The sequence below is a fragment of the Rutidosis leptorrhynchoides genome, chromosome 4, assembly GCF_046630445.1.
Source record: "Rutidosis leptorrhynchoides isolate AG116_Rl617_1_P2 chromosome 4, CSIRO_AGI_Rlap_v1, whole genome shotgun sequence".
Taxonomy (NCBI): domain Eukaryota; kingdom Viridiplantae; phylum Streptophyta; class Magnoliopsida; order Asterales; family Asteraceae; genus Rutidosis; species Rutidosis leptorrhynchoides.
Genome location: NC_092336.1, coordinates 19231453 through 19250830, shown reverse-complemented (window position 1 = coordinate 19250830; position 19378 = coordinate 19231453).

Here is a 19378-nt window from a genome sequence, read left to right as displayed (position 1 = left end):
TCAGTTGCAATTGTTCTATTTTCAAGTAATATTCGTTTAAATAAATAAGTGCGAAGACAAAAGAAGAAGACGTCGATTTGAAGACGCAAATGACCAAAAAGCTCAAACGTACAAGTTACAATCCAAATGATTCAATTTATTGATAAGAAACGTCTAAAATGACAAGAGTACAAGCCGCAGAACGCAAAGTACAAGTTATCTAAGCATACGAAAAGACGTTCAAAAATCCAGAACCGAGACATAAACCGTGCGTAAACGTACGAGATAACGGAGCTAAAATCACAAGTCAACTATGCACAAGAATATAATATATATATATATATATATATATATATATATATATATAATTATATATATTATATTATATATTAATTAATTCAAGCAACCCACTTTTTGCAAATCAAAAATATCTGATCCAGGCTGGCCATGCGAGTGCATGAGAAATGCACTAAAATCCCATGCACTTGCATGAGCCCATGCGAGTGCATGGGAAATGCACTGAAATCTCATGCGAGTGCATGAGCTTCAGGATCCAAAAAAGTTCTATAAATTGGCCAGTTTTCTGATGAATTCTTTACACCTTCACACTCTTTCTTTCTCTCTATGTGTAATATATATTTATAATTTTAATTTAAATTTTAATTTAAGTTTAATAATAATTGGGTTATTGTAAGAAATATTTTACGGGTTTTAAAGTCGAAACTCTGTCCGGGTAACGCTACGCTATAAATAATCACTGTAACCTATGTTCTTCCTTTTTTAAATTAATGTCTCATAACTAAGTTATTATTATGCTTATTTGAGCCGAAGTAATCATGATGTTAGACTAAAAATCAAGACGGGGTTATTGGATTTTGTACCATAATTCGGGTTTGGACAAAAGACCGACACTTGTGGACATTGGACTATGGACTATTAATAGATGGGGGTATTGTCTAATCGAATGAAAACTCATTGGAATCTATCGAACCTATTTTCAAATTAGTTAATCAAATAATTATGCATGTCCTATTTAGTGACGACATCTTTTACGATCATTTAATTAATTATTTGGGTTGGGTAATTGATTATTCAAACTGATCAAGTGGGTAAATTAATGTTCATATCTTATTAAAACAGAGATGGATTACATACAAGGGTAATTGGTGTAATTGTTAACAAAGTATTAAAACCTTGGATTACACGCAGTCGATAACCTGATGTAATTATTAACAGAGTATTAAAACCTTGTTACAGTTTGAATCCCTAATTAGTTGGAATATTTGACTTCGAGAATAAGGTTAATTTGATGAGCATTTTATAATTATGACCGATGGACTATTATGGACAAAAACTAGATAGGTATCAAATAAATCCAGGACAAAGGACAATTAACCCAGAATAATGAATTAAAATCAAAACGTCAAACATCATGATTATGAAAGTTTAAATAAGCATAATTCTTTTATTGTATTTCTCATCGTACTTTTAATTATTGTCATTTAATTTATCGCAATTTTATTTTACGCATTTTAATTATCGTCATTTATCTTTACGCTTAAAATTAAAAATGGACAAACCGGTCGTTAAACGGTAAAACCCCCTTTTTATAATATTACTACTTATATATAATTATATATATTTTGCATAAATATAGTTGTTAAAAATATAGTACGTAATCAACCAGCTCCCTGTGGAACGAACCGGACTTACTAAAAACTACACTACTCTACGATTAGGTACACTGCCTATAAGTGTTGTAGCAAGGTTTAGGTATATCCCATCTGTAAATTAAATATATAAAACTTGTGTAATTAGTATCGTATTCCGTATTAAACAATAATAGTATTCGTATACCCCCGCTGTACACATTAATCCAAGCTAACAAAATCCTAGCTAACTGATCCTAGCTAACTGTTAATTCCTTATTATATTTATTTATCGCAATTTTAATTCTCGCAATTTTATTTATCGTCATTTAATTTCTGTTATTTATTTTATGCACTTTAAATATCGTCGGATAAATCGGGACACATATACAATGTTTTGACATATCATATCGACGTCATCTATATATATAATTTGGAATAACCATAGACACTCTATATGCGGTAATGTTCGAGTTAGCTATACAGGGTTGAGGTTGATTCTAAATAATATATACTTTGAGTTGTGATCGAGTCTGAGACATGTATACAATGGGTCACGACATGTATTAATTAATTTGAATATTATATATTTAACTATATATGAATTGTTGAACTACTAATTGTGGACTACTAACTGTGGACTAATAACAGTGGACAATTAAAATGAATTAAAATATTAATTATAACATATGAAATTAAACTTTTCTTCAAGTTTGCCACTTGATTTCATCTTAAACCTCATTTGTATCTTGACGATTATAATCTGCATTCAAACCTTTCATGATTCTTGAAAACACCTCAATCGAAAGGATGAACCAACCGCACTTCATCTACGGAAGGAAAGATTTATGTATATAGTTATGCACCTGAAAAACTCTTGAAAACTGAGTAAACGTTTAACTCGTAGTTGTGCAAATTCCTTTAGTGATATTATTACCGAAAATAACTTTGCAATCTCTTTCCAAATTAGCTAAATCTGTCACAGCTCTAGCAAGTCAACTTTGACTTTTCAGTCGGATTAGCCTTATTATAACCTTATTATATAAGTTGTCTTTCGTCATTGTTACCGGGAACCGTTTATATCCCACCACATTAGCAGTAAACTTACCAGCAACTTCATTGATCACTGACTTTTCGAAGAATCATTATATTCATTGAAATCATATAATATACTCATCCACACCTTATAACGAGAATGACCATACCAATTACCCGAAATTAGCAATCAGTATTTTGAATCTCGCAACGTTTCTACATCAACAGTTATATGTATACATATAACATTATCTCTTAGAATCATGATCTTCTATTCTGAAATCCTGAAAAGCACCCAGTCTGCGAATCAATACTCTGGATTTTGAAAAGTTGAATGAAGCAACACAAACTGTAAACGACCTTAACAGCCAAAAGTTGATGATAAAGAATTGTATGTTGGCAAAGCTCAGAAAAGTTGGAACTGGAAAATGGATTGAGCAAACCGTGAAGAAGACTATGGACGAATCACAAATACTAAACCTGCCTTCAAAGAATCTAAATGATTCAGTATCTACTAAAGTCATTAACAAATACCTTGTTACTAACTCTAAATCCATACAGACAAATCTTCTTTAACATCCATCGATATTAGAAATTCTAAGATATCATCGTATCTTTCATTATAAATATCCTCGATATTTCGGAAGATATTTTCATAACTATTCTTATCTGAAATCATTTATCTCCTCGCGTTATCTGTATTACATCATAAAGGAAACTGTTTAGTTTCTATATTCTGTTAACCTCCGAGTTTAAATTATGAATGTTTTTGAAGTAGTGTTGGGAATTGAAGCATGAGTTAGTATAATATAATGACACTTGATCAACGTGATTATATTAAAATAAGTCATGCTAAGTTTCTAATGGAACGTGATGATTCACAGACTATAACGTCATCATGTGCCATGTTACACGACTCTTATATTCTATCTAATCTCCAAACATACCGAGAACATATCTTCCTGATAGTTATATCTTTTCTCCTGAATTCTGGTAATTTAACCAATTAAGATCGTGCTATTACAATTTCTCTCTTAGAACGTTAGTCATGTTCATTTGAAACTTCATACCTACGAACCCTGAACCATTATTCGCTTGACTTAAAGTCGGGAAGAGAAAACAAAAGGATGGAACTCCAATATATAAAGGAAACAAAGAAAGTAGATTTATAGTGAAATATCAGACAGAGCAATCGAAACAGATCATCGCATTTAACCAAAGAGGATTCTAACTCTTATAGATTACGAAGATTTTCTTTAAATTCCTTAAATTCCGGAATTCAACCATGACTACGTTAAAAGTTAAGACGAAACTTGTCACTCTTTTATGATAACTTCACTCGTACGCTTCACCTAATCGAATTGTTTTATCTATATTACTCAATGATGATAAAACTCTATTTATCAACTCATATTCGTCATGAAAACATTTTTATTGTTAGCCATGACCACCTCACTCAAATTTCGGGACGAAATTTCTCTAACGAGTAGGTACTGTGACGACCTGGAAATTTCTGACCAAATTTAAACTTAATCTTTATACGATTTTGACACGATAAGCAAAGTCTATAATGTTGAGTCTCAAAATTTTTGAACTGTTTTCATACAATCATTTAACTTCGACCATTTTCGACGATTCACGAACTATTACTTGTAAACAAATAGATACATATATATTTAAATATATATATATATATATATATATATATATATATATATATAATAATTTAAAATATAGTTTGATATAATATATGATTTAAATTATAAAATGATATAAGAGATAATAAAATTTATTATTAAAATAAATCTATATATACATATAAAGTATATTAAATATATATTTTGTGATTTCGAAGTTATTTAGTAAACAACGGTAACGCTCAATTGTCATATTGACTGACCATAAATGAGTTAAAAAGAAATTTATGTAATTTTAAAATAAACGGTGATTCGAAAATGAGTTTTATAAATTTTAGGTTTAATAATAATATATGTAGAAGTTGTTTGTCAAATTTTAAAACTTTTTATATTTTACTTGGGGGTTGGGAGTGAATAATTAATGTAATTTTTATCTAATAGTTAATGACCAAATTTTATACCATAATGACCTAAATAAATAAAGATACTTAATTTAAAATTTTGGGATTTTCTGAAGACTTTTTATACGCTACTAATTTGATCACGGAGCACGATATAGCAATTCGTGAAAACTGTCGGCAGATAAATTTAAGAATCTGTTTCTTGTCAATTCACTTTTCAAATTCTTCACGGAGTATTACTAGAGATTATTGTAATCATTATTATATTAATATTAATATTATTATTAATTATTAAATTATAATATATATGTAACTAATTCTATATATTGCATATGAGATGCAGAGACAGCTTACACCAAAACCCACTTCTTCTACTCACTATTCCATGTAATATATATACATACTACCATATATATTGTTAGGCATATATGAAGAACCGGAGCACCACCCTACGCCGGCTATCCCCACCATAATCCGTCGCCTGCTACATCCCCCTCCTATGAACTATAACAACCACTAACCACTTTCTTCCCCGATGACCACCTGCAAATCGTCACCCTTCAAAACAACCATCTACCCATATATATATATATATATATATATATATATATATATATATATATATATATATATATATATATATATATATATATATATATATATATATCAATAAACACCCCAAAACCAGATCATAACCGTAAACTTGTTGTTACGAATCTTTCTGTTTTTAAGTTGCAGTCGGGAATAACTCAAACGATCACCACTACCAAAAACACATCATCACTACCACCTTAACCCTCCATCTCTCTCTTCCTTCTCTCTCTCTCCTATTCGTAATCAAGAACAACCTGTTCGTTCCATTTTTTTCCGTTCTATATTTCTGTTCGAAGACCGACAAACCACAAGACCAATCAAAAATCAAACCCAGTTAAATCTTGACTGCTACAAACCTGCTGTAGAGCAACGAGGCTTTAAACCACCATTGAGGTTCGATATTTTATGTTGCCATTGCCATCGTGTACCCTAATACATAACCCAACGCAGGCCAAATACGTACCACTGCTATTTTGTTGTTTCCTTCGGCTATTTCCGGCTGCCGTTTACTTCTGTTTCTAATCTATTTCAATAAGGATGATAATTGGAAATTGAGTGGCTGCTTTATAATTTGTGGTGGCCGACATATAATAAATATATGACCCTACCCAATGTTATTACTTCATTCACCAAACAAATTACCGAACGCTAAATCAATTCAGAATAGATTCAATTAATTTCTTGGGCTGCCATTGTTTACGGATTTATAATTGGGCCGTTATCAAATCATTGCTGTTGAGCTGAAAATTTGAAAATTCTGTCTCCATTGCTTCTGTCATTCCAAAAAGCATGAACCGAACACATATTTTTTTTTCATGAGTGAAGGTGATGAACGAAGTGATGTTATTATGGTAATACGATGATGATATTAAGCGAAGATGATGTTGTATGATGATGATGACGTCGATGAAGGGTTGATGATGAGCTCGATGATAAATGAAATAATATTGATAATGATTAAGATCATAAGGATGCATGATGTTATTATGATAATGAAACGATGAAGTTATTGATTGTTATGTTGATGATGATGAAGTTATGTTGATGATGATGATGTCACAGTTATGGCAATGATGATGATAATGGTTATGATGATGATGATGATGAACCGTAATGATCGATGTTATTATGATAATAATAATGATCTCATGATATGGTATATCATTATCTTTATCATTTATATTATTATTACTTCTATTATTATTATTATTATTATTATTATTATTATTATTATTATTATTATTATTATTATTATTATTATTATTATTATCATTATTATTATTATTATTATCATTATTATTATTATTATTATTATTAATTTAATTATTATTATTATTATTATTATTATTATTATTATTATTTAACTAACACAAAATATTAAAATTATGATTATTATTATTATTATTATCATAAGTATTAGTATTAGTAGTATTATTATCATTATAGTTATTAATATAAATATTAGTATAATTATTATTATTATTAGTAAAATCATTATTTTTATAGTTATTATTATTAGTATTGATATCGGCTAAAAAGTCACGTTTTTACCCCGGTATTAAGGCCCAAAAACAAGAAAATTCGAACTTTGTCAAAAAATACCCACTTCTTCAGTTAGAATTGAAGAACAAGTAATTACTAAAGCGGTGCAAAAAGAATCAAGAGAATCAGAGCTAAAACGAAGATTCTAGAGCAAAAACGGTGAAAGACAAGAAATCAAGTTACGATCAAGGGAATCAAGGCTGACCAGCACCAGAAATGGCCTGCCATACAGCCTGCCATACGGTCTGCCATACGGCCTGCCAGTATGGAGTACGGCCTGCCAAACGGCTCAGCAAACGGCCCCAAGAAACGGGCTGCCAGGCAAACGGGCTGCCAAATACGGCCCACCAAATGGGCTGCCAAACGGCCTGCCAGCCGTATTTTGGCAAAATCCTAGTCTATTTAAAGGGTCTTTGTCATTCATTCCAACACACACTTCAATTCACTTCTTTCTCTCTCTTGTACAATATTAGTCATACTCTCAAGGCCTTCGACTCCGTGCGGGAAACCTAGTACCCGGAGAAGAACGCTGAAGATTGTATTAGGAGCGGTCTGGAGTCTTAAAGTTGTCACTTTTGTATTCGGAACTCATTTAATCTACTGGTACTTCTATCCTTTATCTTATATAATGTTTTATGATATTGTTGCCATAATTAGCGAGTAGTTATCTTTAGTGTATGCTATGATGTAAGCAGTTATAATGCCAAAATAATATTATGGTTTGTGTATGATGTTGAAATGCTTTCCGATTATGCTTTAAACTCAATCGCTTTTCTAACTAATAGAACGTAGTTATAGGCTCTGTTATTGGGAAGTCGCGAACTCCGATTCAGAGTACACTATCTATGTCACCCCTTGGTAAGAGAAGTCTATCAGATACAATGTAAAATCGACTGAGGCACACCAGTTGTAGTAAGTCTATCGAGCTTTAGATTCTGACTGAGGACTCTTTCGTAGTGAAACATCTGACTAGACCCTTAATACATTGTCGGTCCTAGACCATGCAAGTGTAGTCACCAAGCATATAAACTTCGTACGTGCACGCTGAAGCACAGCGTTTGTTGTAAGCTGTACCTCTGCTAAGTAAGGCCATGGAACCCGGTTAGTGTTGACCAGTACACTGCACCATAATGCGGTCTCAAGTATTGCACCCCGCTTGAGGGATTCTTAGTTAATTAAGGAACTGTTTGTTTAGACACATAAAGGATTGGACCGTTAGGATAACCGAACGTGTTTATGGAAGTTAGCTTGACTTGGCCATGGTGTTCTTTATGGTTGAACTCTTTTTAAGGGCCTAACTATCTTTTACCAATTATTAACGAAAGCATTGAAACGCATCACGTCTCTCGGATATGGTAAACCATGTATTCTATTATGCTTAAGAAAGTTTAGATCATTTCAGAATGTTAATACGTCACCCAACCGAGTCGCTCAATTGGATGAGCCGTCTGAACGTGTATGCCTGTAGTCAGACTGCACGGGCGTCAGGGGTAAGGGACGTTGCTGTCTATTCAGAATCTTCAAGCCTAACGCAGTACCCAGTGACATGTCTTATGACAGGGGCATTTAGGACCAGTGTAATGAATACAAGGCCTCTGCCTATTCATGATGAATAACTGATGAAGTCATAGTATGCACTCACTTTAACCTTATCTGAATTACAAATTTTATCGTATTTACTTTATCTGTCTTATAAATTAGAAAATCCCAAAAATAAATATTCGCTACTCCCTAACTATCTTAGGCTTAAATATAGGTTCAATTCTACTAATATCTCAAAAATACGACTCTAGGTCATACTTCCCTTACTTATAAGGAGTAGTAAGATTTAAGCCCCGCTAAATATAAATTTAAAACAGTACCTTCCTCCCACGAGTGGCTGATCCTGGCGAGCCGCGGCCTGACGACACCGCGCAAATAAAAACCGTCCGTTTCGGCCATATCAAGTATTCATTAAAATTAACATTTTTATTAAAAAGTATCATTTTTATTAAAGTTGTCATTTTATCATTTATATTAAAAGTATCATTTTTATTAAAGTTGTCATTTTATCATTTATATTAAAAGTATCATTTTTAACCCTATTATCATTATTATTATTATTATTATTATTATTATTATTATTATCATTACTAATATTATTTTAGTATTATTATTATAATTTTAACAAACAAACGATATATATATATATATATATATATATATATATATATATATATATATATATATATATATATATATATATATATATACACATATATATATATACAAATATATTTAATACATATAACATAACAAAATTATATTTTTATTTATTTTAAATATATAAAATATATAGGTTATTAATATAAAAATGTTATAACTAATAAATTTATATATATATATATATATATATATATAATTGTTCGATTACAATTATGTGTGTTTATATATATATATATATATATATATATATATATATATATATATATATATATATATATATATATATAAATGATATAAGTTCGTGAATCTGAGGCCAACCCTGCATTGTTCAATATCATCGTATAAATATTTTTACTACAAAATATTGTATCGTGAGTTCATTTGCTCCCTTTTACTCTATATATTTTTGGGCTGAGAATACATGCACTGCTTTTATAAATGTTTGACGAAATAGACACAAGTACTTAAAACTTCATTCTATGGTTGGATTATTAAACCGAATATCGCCCCTTCTGTCGTACCCCGTCCTAATCCATCTGGACGAATACATTACATTTGGTTACATCGCGAGGTACTTGACCTCTATATGATACATTTTAAAAACATTGCATTCATTTTTAAAAGACAAACTTTCATTACATCGAAAGTTGACGGCATGCATACCATTTCATAAAATATCCAACTATAATTGTCTTAATAATAATCTTGATGAACTCGATGACTCGAATGCAACGTCTTTTGGAATATGTCATGAATGACTCCATGTAATATCTTTAAAATGAGCAAATGCACAGCGGAAGATTTCTTTCATACCTGAGAATAAACATGCTTTTAAGTGTCAACCAAAAGGTTGGTGAGTTTATTAGTTTATCATAATCGATCATTTTCATCATTTTAATAGACCACAAGATTTTCATTTCCATTTCTCATAAATATACGTCCCATGTATAGAGATAAAAATCATTCATATGGATTGAACACCTGGTAACCGACATTAACAAGATGCATATAAGAATATCCCCAATCATTCCAGGACATCCATTGAACATGATAAAACAACATCGAAGTACTAAAGCATCCGCTACAATGGATGGGGTTTGTTAGGCCCAATAGATCTATCTTTAGGATTCGCATCAATTAGTAGAATGGTTTACTAATTCTTAGGTTACCAAGCAAATGGGCATATTCGGCTTCGATCATTCAACCATAGAATGTAGTTTCAATTACTTGTGTCTATTTCGTCAAACATTTATAAAAGTAGCGCATGTATTCTCAGTCTCAAAAATATATATATTGCAAAAGCATTTAAAAAGGGAGCAAATGAAACTCACAATACTGTATTTTGTAGTAAAAATACATATGGCGACATTGCACAAAAGTAGGGTTGGCCTCGGATTCACGAACCTATATAATTTGTATATATATATTAAAACATATACTCGTAATCGAACCGATATTACTTTATATATTATGTAATTAATTTGTATATATATTTGAAAATGATTATTATTTATATTGTTATATATATATATATATATATATATATATATATATATATATATATATATATATATATATATATATATATATATTAAAAATACTTAATTTGTTATATATGGATACCTATATAAAGATTATTAATCTAATTAATTTATACTTATATGTAATATACTTATAAGTATATCTTTATATACATAATAATATATGATATTAATAATAGTAAATAAAAGTTATATTTGATTATGATGATAATAATAATAATAATGATAATAGTGTTAATGATTCTATAAATGATACTATTAATGATAGTTTTTATAATGAATCTCATAATAATGATAATAACAGTAGTTTATAATAAAATAAATAATTTAATAGTAATGGTAATGAAAATAATAATTTTGATAATAATACCTAATACTTACTAATAATAATTATAACAGTCTTATTTCTAGTGATAGTCTTAATAATAATACTTTTGTTAATAATAATAATAAAAATTCTAAAAATGATACTAATACTAATGTTAATGATAATTATAATAGTTTGTATTATTTTCATACCAACAATAATAAAAATAATCCTATTCGTAATAATACTTATAATAATAATAGCGATGGTAAACATTAATAATCTTATAATAATAATAATTTCGATAATGATACTAATACTAATTCTAAATGATAATAATAATATTTACAATAATATTAGTAGTAAAAATAATAGTAATCTTAATGTTAATACCAACGATTTTAATAATAATTATAGTTATGATAATAATAATAATAACAATTATGCTACTTATAATAATAATTATAATACTAATAAAAACAATAACAATAATAACCATAATAACAATTATTATCATAATAATAACTAGTACTAATAATAATAATAATAATAATAATAATAATAATAATAATAATAATAATAATAATAATAATAATAATAATAATAATAATAATAATAATAATAATAATAATAATAATGGTTACTACCTTAAAGGCTCAAAAAGATAGCAAACCGCCTAAGCCGGGACTCGAACCCAAGACCTCTCGTTCACCTAGCCACTGCTTAACCATTCAGCTATGTTCGTTTTTCTGTTTATAAATACCCCAGATAATATTTAACCCTTTTATCTTCTGTTTATACTTCTACTTCTTCTCCTTCACACCTGAATCAACCAGGGACCAATTCAAACACAACCATAAATATGGAATTCATTTTTGGATTTAAAATCTAAACAAAAGTTTTATCTGCTTGCTGGAGTCAATTTAAAACAAGAAATTAATGAAAAATCGAAGTTGGAAATAGATATTGAAGGCTCGTATGAACTCAGAATCAAATTGGAAAATTTATTACGTTTTAGACTATGAGTCTTGAATGAAATAAGTTCTAAATCCTTTCTGGAAACTTTCTCATTCCTCAATTTGACTTAAAACATAACAACGAATTCAAATTTTGTGATAAACAAATCGTTTGACTTTTAAATTATAATCTTTGACTTGAAAATTCTCAATCGTTAAGATGAATTGGAACTAAAAAATTTGCAGTAAGATCATTTAGAGTATTACTAATGAAACTTCATTAATACATTTTGCAATTAAACTCGAATTATAACTTTTCAAAATTTAACCTGCGAACAGAGTATATACCTGTTGTTCTTCCCTTTTTTTTTAATTTCCATCGATTAATAATAATTGTATGTGATAATTGGTTATAGATAGGTTCAATAATTGGTTTAACACTTTGAGTGGGATGAATTATATAAAGGGAATTAGTTGGCGTAAACACCTCAGCCATTTCAACGATTAGGAAAAAAAATAAAAAGAAATTAAAAGTAGACAAGAACACCTAACAGAATTTGTTTGATAGTTAGAATAAAATTTGATATAGAGCAGTTATAGTACAAATCATGAACAGCAAAATAAACTAAATTGATTTGGATAGATGAAATTTCGCGTGATCTCAGTATCATATATATCTTTTTTTATATAACCGTATTTATATTTATTTATTTATATGTTATATATTTATCTATTATATTTTTATATATATCCGTTGTACATATCTGTTATAATTATATTTTATTTATATCTGTATTTATAAAATATATAATCAATATTAATAATAAATATATATATATATAAGTAATAATAATATTTCCCATTAATATTCATTATATTAATAATACTTATTATTAATTATAGAAATAGAAATACTAATAATAGGTACACTTATAATAATAATAAAAGTAAGTATAATAGCAATATAATAATACTAATAATAACTATAATGATAATTTTAATAATAAAAATGATGATAAAAATATTATTAATAACACTAATAATAATAATCTAATAATTTATACATATCTGATTTCATATTTATATCATACTATTATTACTACTGTTATTAATATGTTTATTTTAATAATACTGAAAGTAATACTATTATAACAACTATTTAAGAAATAGGAGTATTACATGTTATGTGATAAAACCATATGATATACATTATATAACAACTTATTTAGAATATTATATGTTTATACAATTTAACATATATTACAATATACATATAATTTTATATAGATTTCATATATTTATATATAAATTTTTATTAATTACAATTTAATTATTTTATATCTTATTTTACATATTATATTTTATTTACAAACAATTGTTCGTGAATCGTCAAAAGTGGTCGAAGGTCAAATGAATTCATAACATATTTCAAATTTTTTTTTTAGACTCAACCTTACAGACTTTTCTTATCATGTCGAAATCATATAAAGATTAAGTTTAAATTTGGTCGGAAATTTCCGGGTCGTCACAGTACCTACCCGTTAAAGAAATTTCGTCCCGAAATTTGAGTAGGGTCGTCATGGCTAACAATAAAATTGTTTTCATGACGAATATTAGGTGATAAGTAGAGTTTCATCATTATTGATTAATATAGATAAAACGATTCGATTATGTGAAGCGTACGAGTGAAGCTGTCACAAAAGATTGGAATAAGGTAATAGATATTCGTCTTTACTTTTGACGTACTCACGTTTGAATTCCGGAATTTAAGGGATTAAAGAAAATCTTTGAAATTTATAAGATACAATTCTTCTATAAATGAGGAAAATTAGGATCTCTTTGATTAAATGCGATGACCTGCCTCGATTGCTCTGTACAATATTTTCACTATAAATTAACCACTACCGTTTCATTATTCTCACCATTCCTATACTTTCTTTCTTAACTCATACTTCTAAATATTGTAACAATGCTTAACCCATTTCTGATCCTTGTCTTTATCCTGACTGTCGCATCAATCATTCTCCTTTTCCAACTTCCACCGGAGGATTCTGTTAGCTTCTACTACCTTGGGGTCATAATGTTTTTCATTCTTCCGTGTATTTATGTTGTTATACACATTGATATGCACGGTTTGTGATTTCGGTGTTATTGTTGGGCTTTATATTTTCCCTAATATTTTGGAGATCCATGTTCTCGTTTTCTCTTCCCGACTTTAAGTCAAGCGAATAATGGTCCAGAATTCATAGATATAGAGTTTCGAATGATTATAACGTTCTAAGCATGAAGGAACGTATTCTCACGATTTAATTTGTCAAATTACCAGATTCACTGAGGATAGAACTATCAAGAATATATTTTCTTGATATGTTCGGAGATTGAACAGATTGAACGAGTCGTGTAACATGGCACATGATGACGTTATGATCTGTGAATCATCACGTTTCATTAGAAACTCAGCATGACTTACTGTAATATAATCACGTTGATCAAGTGTCATTATATTATACTAACTCATGCTTCAGTTCTCAACACCAACAATAACATTCATAATTCAAACTTAAATTTTAAAGAAATTTAGAAACTAAAGTAGTTTCCTTTATGATGTAATATAGATAGCACGAAGAGATAAATAATTTCGGACGAAAATATTTATGAAAATATCCTTAAAAATATCGAAGATATTTATGATGATATTTTGGAATTTCCAAGTTCGAAGGTTGATGAAGAAAAAATTTTCGCAAGATTTTAACATGACTTCGGAGCAAGATATTCTCTAAAGATTTCAACGGATCCAGTATTACCTGGATTCTTTGAATATAAGGTATGGTCCTTGTATTTGTCCATGGTCTCCTTCGTGGTTAGCTCAATCCGTTTTCCAACATACTATTCTTTATCATCAAACTTCCGATGATTAAGATCATTTACGGTTATCTACGGTTTCTGCTGTTCATTCAGCTTTTTCAACATTCAGAGTATTAATTTGCAGACTGGGTGCTTTTCAAAATTTTAGAATGAAATATCATAATTCTAAGAGATAAATGTTATACATATAACTGTTGATGTAGATATGTGGTGAGTTTTCAAAGTACTGGTTGCTGATTCCTGGTAATTGGTATGTCAGTTCTCGTTACAAGATGCGGATGAGTATATGATAGGGTTTCAATGAATAAATATAATGATTTATCATAGAGATTTAAGCCGAGAAGCAACGAGGTTGCTGGTACGTCTGCTGGTAATATGGTGGAATATAAAAGGTTCCCTGGTAACAATAAAAGAGCACGCATATATATCAAGGTTATAATAAGGTTGTTTCGAACGAAAAGTCGAAGTTGACTTGTTGAAGCTGTGACAAAATTTGCTACTTTGAAAGGGAATGCAAAGTTATTTCGGTAATAACAACGCCAAATGAGCTATCACAGATACGTGTTGAACGTTTACTCAGGTTCCGAGTATTTTCAGGTGCATAACTATATGCATAAATCTTTCTTCTCGTAGATGAAGTGCGGTTGGTTCATCCTCTCGATTGAGGTGTTTTCAAGAATCATGAAAGGTTTGAACGCAGATTGTAATCATCAAGATACAAATGAGGTTTAAGATGAAATCAAGTGGCAAACTTGAAGAATTGTTTAGTTTCATATGTTATAATTAATATTTTAATTCATTTTAATTGTCCAATGTCGGCAGTCCACAGTTGATAGTCTACAGTTAACAGTCCAATAATTCATATATAGCTTAATATATAATATTCGAATTAATTAATACGTATCGTGACTCGTGTACATGTCTCAGACTCGATCACAACTCAAAGTATATATATTATTATAGAATCAACCTCAACCCTGTATAGCTAACTCCAGCATTACTGCATATAGAGTGTATATGGTTATTCCAAATAATATATATAGATGCGTCGATATGATATTTCAAAACCTTGTATGCGTGTCCCGATATTTAAATGCGTAAATAACAGTATTTAAATGACGATAAATAAAGTGCGTAAAATAAATAACAGAAATTAAATGACGATAAATAAAATTGCGATAATTAAATTGCGATAAATAAAATGTAATCAGTTAGCTAGGAAAAGTTAGCTAGGAACAGTTAGCGTGGATTCTTAACAAAATTTCTCATAGTTAATTTGTTTTTTCTAACAAATTTTATTTTGTCCAATGTTTTCTTCATTATGCCACTTGTTAGATTCTGATAGGTCAAAATCCAAATATGAAATTGAATGAAAATGGTTATTCTGCGGTGAACGGATACGTATATCTGTGGGTGTAAGTAGGATAGTAAATGACCGTTGAATCAGCTTCGAAGAATGTACAGTGTAACTTATTAATGTGAAATCTGAATATTCCTCGGGTATTACCTACCCGTTAAAATATTTTCACCATTAACAGTTTGTACAAAAGAATTTTTAATTACAATCTTTATGAAAATATAGTTACATATATATTTTCTTCAGATGTAATCATGGATTTAATGAGTTAATATGATATTAATCTCATTTGATTTACCGTTAGAACTTAAATATATAATCTCTAAAATATTAGAGATTACATAGTCTCTATGAAGAACGAAGATAATTGATGTAGAATGATACGTAGAACGATGATTATACTCGAGGTACAGAATGAGATGTTGAGGCGTGTGATGTTGAAACTTGGGTTGTTGGTGGTACTGGTATTGATGTTGGTGATACTGTTGGTGCCGGTGATGTTGTTGAAGCTGGTACGTTTTGCACTATATTTTTTAAGGCTACAACTCGGGCGCGAAACTCGTTGACTTCTTCTATTATACCGGGATGATTGTCGGTTCGGACGAGCGGATGAATGAGGTTTAAAATCTGAGATAGTATATGATCGTGACGAGATACTCTGGAAATGAGAGAAAAAATGGTGTCTCGAACAGGTTCGCCGGTAAACGCTTCAGGTTCATTGTCAAGAGGTGAATTCGGTTGGTGGAAGGGATCGCCTTCTTATCGTCTCCATTGATTAGGTCAATCACTAACCCATCAGAAGAATTTAGGATGGCTGATTGGTTGATTCATTCTGGTGACGCTGCTTCCGGAGCTTAGGTGAACATCCATGTCAAAATAGCTGTCGGGTTCCGAAGAACTTGAACTAGTGGCGAGTTCCATTTCGTACGATCAGATGAAGGATTTTCGATAAGAAATAGATTATAGGATGTAGATTAGTACCCTGCAATACATAATTTACATATGCATATATAATACTAAAATCCCATAAATTACGGAGGAATCTACGGAATATGCCAGGCAAAGTTTACAGTAACAGATACGCTAAGATATAAATTTGTCTATACACTATTTATGCAATCAATGCAGTAAAATGTGTCTAGACTAAGAATAATAAACAGGTAATTTCCTAAGGATGATAAGCAGGTAATTTTTGACACGAAATGATAAGCAAAACTTTTGACATGCAGACACGGTCGAAGTCCAGACCCATTAATGCATCTAAATAACTATCAGTTAGATACACTAATGCAACACCTGGTTCGCTAAGACCACCACTCTGATACCACATGTCATACCCCGTCCTAATCTATCTGGACGAATACATTACATTTGGTTACATCGCGAGGTACTTGACCTCTATATGATACATTTTACAAACATTGCATTCGTTTTTAAAAGACAAACTTTCATTACATCGAAAGTTGACGGCATGCATACCATTTCATAAAATATCCAACTATAATTGTCTTAATAATAATCTTGATGAACTCGACGACTCGAATGCAACGTCTTTTGAAATATGTCATGAATGACTCCATGTAATATCTTTAAAATGAGCAAATGCACAGCGGAAGATTTCTTTCATACCTGAGAATAAACATGCTTTAAAGTGTCAACCAAAAGGTTGGTGAGTTCATTAGTTTATCATAATCGATCATTTTCATCATTTTAATAGACCACAAGATTTTCATTTCAATTTCTCATAAATATACATCCCATGCATAGAGACAAAAATCATTCATATGGATTGAACACCTAGTAACCGACATTAACAAGATGCATATAAGAATATCCCCTATCATTCTGGGACATCCATCGGACATGATAAAATAACATCGAAGTACTAAAGCATCCGCTACTGTAACATCCCGCGTTTTTCCGTTAAATTTAATTTTAACACCGTCTTTTTTTTTTTTTAAAAAAACATAATCTTTCGTATTTAAATTAATAGTTTCCGTGAGTAACGTTCATTATATTCCCGCTATTTAATTTTGACATCACCCGTTTACTCGAGCGTTTTAAAAATATTCGTTTGGTTAATTCCCGCACCCGACTACAAACATGAGGGACTTAAGTTGACAAGTGGGCAAAGTGGTGACTAGGTCAACTAGTCAACCACTTCACCTCCTCCATCCATTTCCATCCATCTCCCTCATCTCTCTTTTTCTCTAGCAAGAACACACACACACACAACACCCAATTCAATCATTCATCATCTAAATTCGATTTAGGAGGCTTACAACAAAACAAATTACATATTTGGAATCCTCTCTTCATCCTCTACAATTTGATACCAACTTCATCTCGTTTGGGTAACATTTCTAAAACTCTAGATTTCTCTAAATTCGTGTTTTTGATTTGAAATGGTGTTAGTTAGTGCCTATGGCTCAAGTCTAACATGAATATATGTTTGGTTTGCTCGATTTGTTGTTTTTGGAGTAACTAGCATGAACTTGAAATGGGTTTGCTTAATCCTTGATTTTGGATGAGTTAATGTTGTTAGATTGTTAAAGTGCATGTTTTAATTGTGTTACTAGTATCACTAACTTCGTTTTGATGCGTAGGTTGATTAAGAAAACTTCAAAAACATGAATATTGATTTTGTGATGTTTGACTAGGGTTTGATAGTTCTTGACATGAACTTTTGATGCTTGAATGCCATGGAATGTTAATTGTTAGTGATTAGTTGTAATGTATGCTTAATTACCTTCGAAACGGCATATCATATGTGTAAATTGGATTCCCGGAACTTAAAATGCATATTGATGAACTTGAGGCTTTGAAATGAGCGTTTATTGATCACATGACGAGAATTCGATTGTTGTAAATGATGTTTTTGTTTGAGGATTTGTGTTTAGTTGTGTTCCTTGTCAAAAGAGCTTTCCAACGGTATAAGATACGTCTTCTAATTGTTTGCGGTTTGCGTTTTGCGTTTGTTTGAAGTTTTGACCAAGACTTGAACCTTGAAAACGACCTGACACCAGACCATGTGTTATGTCGCGGCGCGACACCCCTTGCCGCGGCGCGACATTTGCCTTGTCCAGATTCTGTCCAACTTTTCCATTTTATCAAAAATGTTTGCCATGTTCTAGACCTCCAATTCACATGCAACTTGTTTTAACATGCTTATATATGAATAACTAGCATAGAAAATTTGTCCGAGACCCGACCCGAACGTGTTGACTTTTTCGTTGACTTTGACCAAGTTTGACTTTTAGTCAAACTTAACCAAACTTTTATGCAATCTTCCTAACATGCTTTTATACTT